Here is an 11,152-nt window from a genome sequence, read left to right as displayed (position 1 = left end):
AAGAATCTTCTCCCCATCTCTTTTTACCAGACCCATCTAGACAAGATGAAATCTATTCAGTGGGGACGCTTTTTTTCCCCATACACTATTAAATTAAGCTCCCCCTTAAAACCTTGTAAGTCAGTCACTTCGTTCCTTTATCGCCCCCTCATTTTAGGTAGCCTATGTCAAAGTTGCCTGTCCCTATTTACCCTGTGTACAGAGGGGATAGCATTGATACTTGAAGACTTCTTTCCTCTCTGTTGGTATTTAGAGTTATTTCCTCTGTGAGTATAGGTCAAGTTCATCAAATTGTAGCAATTTGCCCTCATTTCCTTTATCAAAAACTGTTTTGTTCTTACTTAGGTTTTATTTTACAGAAGTTTTATACTTGGTTTTCGAGGTGACTCTGAGAATATGTCTTAGGTTTATGTGACTATACTAGTGAGAAATCCTACTATTCACAAAACCATCAGATTGAAAAATATATATCTGCTATGAAAAAATTCAACTTCCCATGTTGTTGTTGTTAGGTGCCGTAGAGTCAGTTCCAACCCATAGCAACCTTATGTACAACAAAACAGAACACCACCCGGTCCTGAGCCATGCATACAATTGCTGCTAAGCTTGAAATTATTGTTGTTCATACATCTTGTTGGGGGTCTTTCTCTTTTTCTCTGTTCCTCCATTTTGCCAAACCTACTTCCCATAGTGACTGTTTTAGTTAAAACTTCCTGATATTTAATCTAGTAATTAACTCCTGATACACATAGATTAGATGGGATCACATTGTTAAGATTATATGATAAGCAGAAGGCACTGAACACATGTAAGTATCCTCTTTAACAAGACCCACCAATGTTCTGTCAAACACAAATGAGAGATTTCTTTCAGTTGTTGTTTTGACCTTACACACAATAGAATGAAACATTGCCCAGTCCTGCACCATCCTCACAACCCTTGTTAAGCTTGAGCCCATTGCTGCTGCCACTGTGTCAACCCATGTCATTAGGTGTCTTTCTCTTTTTTGCTGACCCTCTACTTTATCAAACATGATGTCCTTCTCCAGGGACTGGTTCTTCCTAATAATATTGTCTGAAGTATTAGAGCTGAAGTCTCACCATCCTGGATTCTAAGACTGGACTTCTTCCAACAGAGATTTGTTTTTTCTTCTAGTAGTCTGTGGTACTTTTAATATTCTTCTCCAACCCCATAACTCAATTCTTATTGGTATAGTGACTCTGTGTAATCCTTCCACCTTCTTTTGATGTTTCCTTCTTCATTCAACACCTGCAAAACATTTCTTCATATGTTTAAGAGCAAAAATGTCACTTTGAGGACTAAAGTGTGCATCATCCAAGACATGGTATTTATAATAGCCTCAAATGCATGTGACGGTTGGACAATGAATAAGGAAGACCTTAGAAGAATTGATGCATTTGAGCTGTCATGTTGGAGAAGCATGTTGAAGGTACCTTGGACTGCCAGAAGAAGAAACAGGTCTGTGTTGGAAGATGTACATTTGGAGTGTTCCTTAGATGCCTGTATGGTGAGACTTCATCTCTCATATTTTGTACATGTTATCAGGAGGGCCCAGTCTCTGGAGGGCATCATGCTTAGTAAAAGGGGGGGGGGGTGGTTAGTAAGAAAGAGAAGGACCCACAATGAAATGGACTGGCACGGTGACAACAGCAGTGGGCTTAAACGTAACAATGATAAGGGTGGTTCAGGGTCAGGCAATGTTTTATTCTGTTGTGCACAAAAGGTCACGATATGTTGGAACCAATCCAATATTGTCTAACAATGACAACAACAGCAGCACCAACATCATTGGGCTAGGAAATTTGGGGCCATATTTGATTCCTGTGCATACTTTCCCAAATTTCAGCCTCTTAATGTAGGTTATTTATCATAATAGATAACAAAGTCCAAATATATGGAAAATAATTATGTAAATTTATAAGTATATATTCAGGAAGTAGGGTAGAGAGACTTTTTGAAAATCCAGAGAAAAAATAGTCACTTTTAGCTTTTGATATGACAGGTATTAAATTCAGAACAGTGTTAAGGGATCCTAGGATGACAGAAATTCCATTTAGATCCAAAGAAACCATTGGTAAAAGAAATTTTATGCTTGTCTTTTTTGTAGAACAAAACATTAAAGAAAATGAGTATTTTGAAAGATAGTCTGAACATAGAACTCAATCTATCTTTTTCTTAATCAAATTGAATTAGACTTAAATCAACAAATATTTACTAAAACCTACTATGCACAAAGCATTGTTTTGTCAAAACATTGTTTTGATCACTGCAAAAAAGAAGTTCTTGGTTTAAAAGATAATTTCACAGAACTTTGTTTTTTATCAACCAAAAGAAATATGTTTTTGCAACAACCGAGTTACAGGAAAATAATATTTATATGACACATCTATAAATGTATTCCTTCTAGCAATAATTTTTCAAAGTTTCAAAGTAATATTGTACTTAATTTCTACTAAACTGGAAAAAGTTAAGTGACACATTTAGCAGTTTTAAGAACAGACTGAAGTTCACAAAGTTTGAGTTAGCTTTGTCAAAGTGTGGCTTCTTGAGATTGTTCTTTCAAATGAAAATAACAAATCTTTATTTTCACTTTTCTTAATATTTAACACTTAGATTATATCAATACTTTCAAAAATGGAAATGAATGTGATACAAACAGTGTTTGATCTATTCAAATTTACTACATAACTCATTTTTAAAACACAGTAAAGTGTGGGACAGTCCCACTAGAAAAGACAAGTAGACCAGCCTGGAACAGCTAGTATGACAGAAGATACATCTTCCAAGAAAGATCATCAAGAAAAACCCAAAACATGACTGGCTACTACAAGAATAAGCAAGTTGTTTGCTGGGAAGCCATGAAGGCAAGTAATCAAGTTCCTTCAGGACAAACCCCCCTCTAAGACTGAAACTCAAAGAAGAACACATGAGCAGGCATGTAAGCTTGCTGGTGACCATGTTGGTCTACTCATGAGTGGAAGAGGGGGAAAGGCAGCAATGAAAAAATGGGCTGAGTTTAACCACATTCCACAGACTTTGGTGGACCTGGAGATGAGAGAGAGAAGAAGAAGGGCTGGTTGGTCCAGAGTGTGGTGCGACCTGGGGACACCTGTGCCTATGGACAAGGACATAGCCACAGAGGGCTAGAGCTTAGAGTGAAGCATCCAGCTGATATGAAGTGAGAGGGGTCTCACAAGAACACCTAAAGTTGCATAAAGGAAAAAAGGGTAAATTGCTACAATTCGATGAACTTGACCTATACTCATAGAGGAAATAACTCTAAATACCAACAGAGAGGAAGGAGTCTTCACATCAAGTATCAATGCTATCTCCTCTGTACACAGGGTAGATAAGTGATGGGCAACTTTGACATTGGCTACCTAAAACAAGAGGGCTATAAAGGCACAAAGTGACTGGCTTACAAGGTTTTAAGGGGGAGCTTAATTTAATAGTGTATGGGAAAAAAAGAGTCCCCACTGAATAGTTTTCATCTTGTCTAGACAGGTTTGGTGAAAAGAGATGGGGAAAGATTTTTATGATTCCATAGTAATTGTTATCTTGACTAATTGCGACTGTCACAATTATAAAGGTATAAGTTTTGTAACAAAAACACGGGAGTGGTTAATCTTACAGTCCAGAAACAAAGGACCCTGGGATCATCAAGGGAGAAGAGCACAAGCAGAATGAAAGACTTTATCCAAGGAAGCAGCGACACCAGAGATGGAGGCAGAGATGGAGACATGGAAAGAGGGAGCAACTGAGGACTCTAGATTCATGGGAAGAGAGGGACAAGAGATGGCAGCCAGGAGGCAAACTTGCAGAATGTGCCCTTTGGTGGTGTAAATTATTATATATGCCTGAGTGTTTGGAAAAAAAAAAAAAGTGCTAAAGTGAATAGAGTTCAGAAACACTGTTAACTGATGGTACATGGAGGGGATTATAATCATTGTAATGAAACAAGGTGTATGATTTGTTGAATGTAAAACTGATGATCTGCCCTGTAAACTTTCACTCAATCCACAATAAAAACCTTAAATTGAAAAAAAAAAAAAAATTCAAAGTGAGGCACAGTTGAGATGAGTTTCAGTGACTCTTCCAGCCACTTTATATATACATATTTTCTTTGGTGACTTTCCACTATCATTTTGGTATATCTTATCTGGCCATTTTCTTCTAGTCTGTCTTGTTGCACTATGAGTTGGAACCGACTCCAAGACACATAAAAACAAAATCAACAAATCTTGTTGTCAGTTGGGGCTGAATTTCATTACTACAATGCTACTCATTCTTTTCTTTTATTATGCCTTCCTTCATTAACTTCTCAATAAGCATATGAAACTTTTGATTCTTCTTGGGTGAGAATTCCAATTAGATGAAGAAAGGAAATTGTTTTAATTACACTAAGTGTGAAATACCAATTGTTGGCATGGTAAACTCACCTTCTAGCAGCATCTATACTTAAGTAACCTAAAAAGGAGAATCTTAATGGTGGGGTTGCAGGAAACAAGAAAAGCTTTCAATACAATTCCAAGAGTAGAGTAACATTTCACTCTCTTCCCTACCAAATAGCTTTATTCATCTACATAAAATGTTATTTTACACGATCTTCTGAACAACAATAGAAAACACACACATAAATCATGCATCTACTGAAATTCTTAAATCTGTATAGAAGATCATAAATTTATGCAGTGTCAAGAATTGTGGAGGATCTGAGATTTTAGCTAACAAGTTAGTTTGTCACAAATTTATTGATGATGATAAACGACACAAGACTTTTGGCTCAGTGACAAATGGCAGTTTATTACTCACAACAATAGCAATAGGCAGTGTATCAGCATTTTGTTTCAGTTCCCTGGACCCAATTTCCATGCAGTGTTGTAAAAAGGACCAGATGACATTTGAATACAAAGTGGTTGTGTTGTTGTTGTTGTTGTTAGGTGCTATCGAGTCAATACTGACTTATAGTGATCCTATGCACAACAAAATGAAACACTGCCTGGTCCTGGGCCAACCTCACAATTGTTGCCACGCTTGAGCCCATTGATGCTGCCACTTTGGCAATCCATCTCACTGGGGGTCTTCCTATTTTTCTCTGACCCTCCACTTTACCAAACATGATATCCTTCTCCAGTGACTGGTCCCACCTGACAATATGTCGGAAGTATGAGAGAGTGATTGTGTTATAGGAGAGAAATTTGAGCATAGAGAACCCAGATATTTTATAATAGGTAATACATATGCTTGCCCTTTGTTGTAGGTAGACATTACCTTTAATATACTGAGTTCATGGCTCAACCAAATGAACTTCCCTTGTTTTTGTTATACTGAAAACCCTGTATCAGGTGGTAAGGCCATTATTACTGGTACCATCTAGTTCAGTTTTGGGGACAGACTTCTTGACTCTACAGCCATACACATATTACTTTCCAACTGGAGCTTGAGTTTCATACACTGTCTGATTCAGGCTTGGCTCACACTGCATCAGCCTTCTTTGTGGGTCCATTTTACTCTAAGAAATCTGCTGCTTCATTATCAAAATAGCATCTCTTATGTCCTTGAACAGTTTCAACATAATGATTACAAAAGTTTTCCAGGCAACAAGACCAACCACAAGAATTTGCATAGATTTCTTCAGGTCAATTTCTCATGACCTGTGGGTTACCTTCAGCATTAATATGAACCCAAACAGGGCAAAAGAATCTAAACACTAGTCAACACCTCCTCTGTTGGTAAATAAAGGGTCAGTAAAAAAGGAAGAAGACCCTAACTTTGACACAATAGCTTCAACAATGGACTAAAACATAGCGGTAATTGTGAACATGGTGTAGAAGCCGATGGTTATTTCTCTTACACATAAGATAGCAGTGAATCTGAACCAAATAACAGCCTTCTCTATGGTTTCCCTGGGAGTTTGTTTTGGAGAAAGCCCCCTGAAAAGACTGAAGGTTCTTATATTAGCAGGGACCAATTAGAAAAACTTGTTCTTTGCCAATTCCTTCAATGCATCTTATACTTCTTCCTTCAATATCATTGGCTCTTGATTATATGCTACCTCTTGAAATGGTTGAACATCAACCATTTCATTTTGGTACAGTGACTCTGTGTATTCCTTTCATCTTCTTTTGATGCTTTCTACATCATTCAATAATTTGCCCAGAGAATCCTTCAATAACAAAAGTTGAGGCTTGAAGTTTTTCTTCAGTTCCTCCAGCTTGAGAAATGCTGAGCGTGTTCTTCCTTTTTGGCTTTCTGACTCCAGATCATTGCACATTTTGTTGTAATATTTGGCTTTATCTTTTTGAGCTGATCTTTGAAATTTTCTGTTCAGCTCTTATACCTCCTCATTTCTTCCATTTGCTTTAGCATCTCTACGCTGAAGAGCAAGTTTCAGTGTATCTTCAGTGTCCATTTTGACCTTTTCCTTTTTCTTGTCTTGGGTTATATGAAGAAAAACATAGCATCAGGATTGGAGGAAGACTCATTAACAACCTGCAATATGCAGATGATACAACCTTGCTTGCTGAAAGTGAAGAGGACTTAGTTTTTACTGATGAAGATCAAAGACCACAGCCTTCAGTGTGGATTGCATCTCAATGTAAAGAAAACAAAAGTCCTCACCACTGGACCAGTAAACAACATTCTTATTAATGGAGAAAAGATTGAAGTTGTCAAAGATTTCATTTTGCTCAGATTAACCATCAACACTCATGGAAGCAGCTGTCAAGAAAACAAAAACAAAAACGTATTGCATTAGGCAAATTTGCTGAATAAGAACTCTTTCAAGTGTTCAAGAGCAAAGATGAGACTTTGAAAACTAAGGCGTGCCTGAATCAAGCCACTGAATTTTCAACAGCCTCATATGCATGTGAATGTTGGACAGTGAATAAGGAAGACCATCGAAGAGTTGAATGCTCCTCTGAAGCCAGGATGGCCAGAGTTCGTCTCTCATATTTCTGACATATTATCCAGAGAGACCAATTCTTGAAGAAGAATATCATGTTTGGTAAAGTGAAGGGTCACAAAAAAAAAAGAGGAAAACCTCTGATGAGACAAACTGACACAATGGCAGCAGTAATGGGCTCAAATGTGACAAGGATTGTGAGGTTGGCACAGGTCCAGGCACGGTTTTATTCTGCTGTGCATAGCATAGCTATGAGTCTGTACTGAGTCAATGACATCTAATAACAACAATATAGATAGATAGAGAGATAGACAGAGAGAGAGAGCCAGAGATAGATAGAGAGAGACAGAGAGATCAGACTAATAGTCTGGATTGTGATTCCATGTGAGAACCCCTGACAGAGGAGAGTGTATTATAAAGGCAGAGAACAGATTTCAAAAATCTGAAAATCCCTAGAATCTCAGCTTCAGATTCTGGCAGGATTAAATTAGCTTTTTTCCTTCTAGAGTGGTTCAACTTAGTTCCATGTGTTTTGTCTGAGTACTGTGTGTGGGAGGAGAAACCTATAGCATTCAGATGGAAGCTTTCATCTGTTTCAAGCCTGTGTATATATATTAAAACAGCCATGAAATTTTGTATGTGCGCAAAGCCTAAAAATATCAGTATAGATCTAAAGAGAATCAGACAGTAGGCTGAAGAAAGATTTAATATTCAGTACTTCTCCTTCTTATTCCTTTTTGCATCATTTTTATAAAAACTTGTGTTGACAGGAACCCTAAAAATCTACTTTGAAAATCAAGCAATTGTCCAGTTAATGCATTCTAATATGACAATTACTAACGTCAAGTTAAAAGAAGATGACACCTTTTCCTCAACAGCAGAGTTTTGAGACCCAAGTTGTTAAAATAAATGCCTTAAATCTTCTTTTTATTTTGACTTAAAAATAAGAAACAAAACTCCAATACTATTGCCAATGTAACCTTGAGTCCCCTTAGTCTGAAACCACAGGAAACAAGAGGAAGAAGTAAGGATGACTCAGAAGCACAAATGGCTTCAGTGGATTGATGTGTATCCTGAAAAATGAATGTTCTTGGGTCTTACATTGAGGTCATGGTTGTTAGATCCCAGGTTTCTGTACCATTTGTTCTTTAAATGATTTATCATGTTCTGAGGACCTTATTTGCTAAAGGGGAATGTAAATGGCTGTGAATCCTCTAAAACAATGAAAGTGGCTTTATTAATTGGCACTGAATGCAAGTCTGTGCTACAACAGAAGCCTCATTTCTCTAGAGCCATTGAAGCCTAGCCTTGGGCTTCTGGGATCATGTCTAGATGGACAAAGTACTGTAGATATGTCATTGAACTTACCCATCCCTCTGCTTCATGATGCTGAGAACACTCCTTCACTACAATTACCCACAGTGTCCCCACATCTTCCCCTCTACTCACTGCTTCATAGGAGAGAGCTAGAGCATATAAATACCTATTTTTGGTAAATGTCATGGTTTTTCACATCACTGAGTAAGCATGAACATTTATCTCTAAATATATGAATCATTTCATTTATAGTCAAGGGTACTTACTCAAAGTGAACATTTTAAAGCCAACTAATTTGACTGCACATCTGGGTTTGAACTCTAGAGAGGCAGAAACCCTATAGTTAATCAAACTAATTTGTATTACTATTCTTATCTAGTTGTCTCACTTTGAGGAAACCACAAACATGTCAATTTGGGAAGTTGCAGCTTTAGAAGTGGGCCTGAGTTGAGGAGCCTTTTGGTGGTCAGTGATTGTATAAAATACAAAATAAAAAATGTGTAACATAGCATTTTAGTGAAATTTTTTCCTTAGCATACTTACTTTTTCAGAGCAGTAATTTGAATTATGACATTTTGGAAAAAAGAGGATAGTGGTGTGACATCATGCAAAGAACGAATCACTGAATTTAGGGATTAGGAAAAATTGAGACCTTGCTCTGCATGTATCATTACTTAGCTTAACAGGGTTGGGCGAGTCACATACCAATATAGTCTCAATTCCTTCTCTATAAAATATGGAAGTGGCTTAGATCAGAGTTCCCAAACTCTGATCTAAATTTAACAAATTATAAATTTGTTTGCAAAAGCAAAATTAATTCTGTGGTAGCACAAATGGGAAAATATTGCATAGTATGCCCTCCTAATGTACATTAGCATATTAAAGTCTGCAAAAGATTCTGTAATTGAAAATCCCAGCTTAACTTTAGCGCTGTGTTTTCCAAAAAGAATTTTCTAACAACACATTTTAGTATCTCTTAAGAAAGGAGAATTACAAATATCTTCTGGAAACTCTGCATTAAATGATTTCTAAGACCTTTTCCAGTTAGGATTTGATTATATTAATCCAATTTAATTTTATTTTGTCTTAATGTTTTGCCAATAAGAGAGTTTTTCTTTGTTGATTTCTGGTTATTCTTCAAATTAAGAATAACAAGATATGAAATAATTTAGTTGTGTAAGGATTCATTAGAATGAATCATTGGTCTTTCTGTTTCATTTATGAGACTTTTTAATATTATAGTTTATGAGACCAGGGGGTAATTCTTCCTATAGGAACAAAATGAATTGTACTTTTTCTTTCTATCAAGCCTTATTGCTGCCTCATAAGTCTATTAACCCACTGCCATTTAATTGATTCAGACTCAAAATGATTCTATAGGCTAGAGTAGACCTGCCCCATAGGGTTTCCAAGGTTGTCTGTCTTTAAGGAAACCAACTGCCACATGACTTTCCTGTGATTGGCATAGTAGGTTTGAACTGCTGAGCTTTTGATTAGCAGTCAAATGCTTTCACAGTGACACAACCATGGCATTCCTTCAAAAGTCTATTAGTTCTTTGGATCCAGAGAGCGAGAGGGACTGTGGGCCTAAGACTTTGGGGGGGGGTGGGGAGGGGGAAGTGTAGAGGATGGGTTTCTAGGATATCTAGGATATCCCCTTTGGTCAGAAGATGATGCAGGGAGGGGATTGGAACCATGGCAATGAGATGATATACGATAGAATGAATATAAAACTAAAGTTCTCTCATGTAAACTATCATATAATTCACAATAAAACATTAAAAAAAAAAAACATGAGCACATTACATTATCTTTTAATCCCGTTTTCCATGAATTTTGTGAAACCCCCTCATACAATAAATGATCAAGAAATCACACACACACAAAAAAAGACTTACTGGTCTGACAAAGCCTGGTAGTACCCTTGAGACATAGACAACCTTCAAACCTGCAATTGAATTCACTCCCAGAGATAACCTTTCAGCCACACAATGGATAGGCCTCTAAAAAGAACAATAACACACATGACAACATGCTCCTCAGAACGATGATCAAAAGGGCAGCATTTGCCCACGAACAAAGTTAAGATGGCAGCAAAGGGTAAGAGTGAAGGGCGACGGGAAATGAGGAAGCCAGGGAGGAAGAGGAAAGAGTGCTGTCACATTGAGGGGATTGCAGCTAATGTCACGAAACAAAATGTATAGAAAATGTTGAATGGAAAATGAATTTGCTCTGTCAACTTTTACCAAAATCACAATAAAATGGTTAAAAACAAAAACGTTTATTAGTCTTGATTGTAAGGGCTCAAAATGTAAAGGTAGATGTTTTGTGGCAAAGGGAGGGGAGTGATTAACTTTGCAGTCTAGGAGTGGAGGTCCCTGGGACCATCAAGGGAGAAGAGCTGAAAATGGAACCCTACCCAGAGAAGCAGTGATGCCAGGGATGAAGGCAGAGACAATGACGTGGGGAGATGGAGTGGCTGGGGACTTTGGACCCAGAGGGGAAGAGGGACTGTGTGGGGACAGCCGGGGGGTGGGGGTGGGGGAACAGGATTGTGGGGTATACTCTTTGGTTGTTTGATGATGCATGGAGGGGATTGTAACCATGGCAAGGAAATTATATATGACGGGATCAATGTGAAGCTAATGTCCTTCCATGTAAACTATCACATCATTCACAATAAAGCATTAAAAAAGAAAAAAAAGAGTTTATTAGTCTTCAAGATTCCAACCCCCCCAAATTTTTGTTTAAGCAAGCACAGCAATAAACTTATCTATAAGCAATAGAGACAATGTGTAGCCTTATGGCTAGTGCTTCCAGAGTTTCTGAAAAATCATGTTTCTCATCGTATACTATGTTGTTGTTAAGTGCCATCGAGTCGGTTCCGACCCATAGCGACCCTGTACAGGG

The sequence above is a fragment of the Chrysochloris asiatica genome, unplaced genomic scaffold (genome assembly GCF_000296735.1).
Source record: "Chrysochloris asiatica unplaced genomic scaffold, ChrAsi1.0 scaffold00098, whole genome shotgun sequence".
NCBI lineage: Eukaryota > Metazoa > Chordata > Mammalia > Afrosoricida > Chrysochloridae > Chrysochloris > Chrysochloris asiatica.
The sequence above is the reverse complement of the archived record's forward strand: the minus strand, read 5'-3'. Positions refer to the sequence as shown.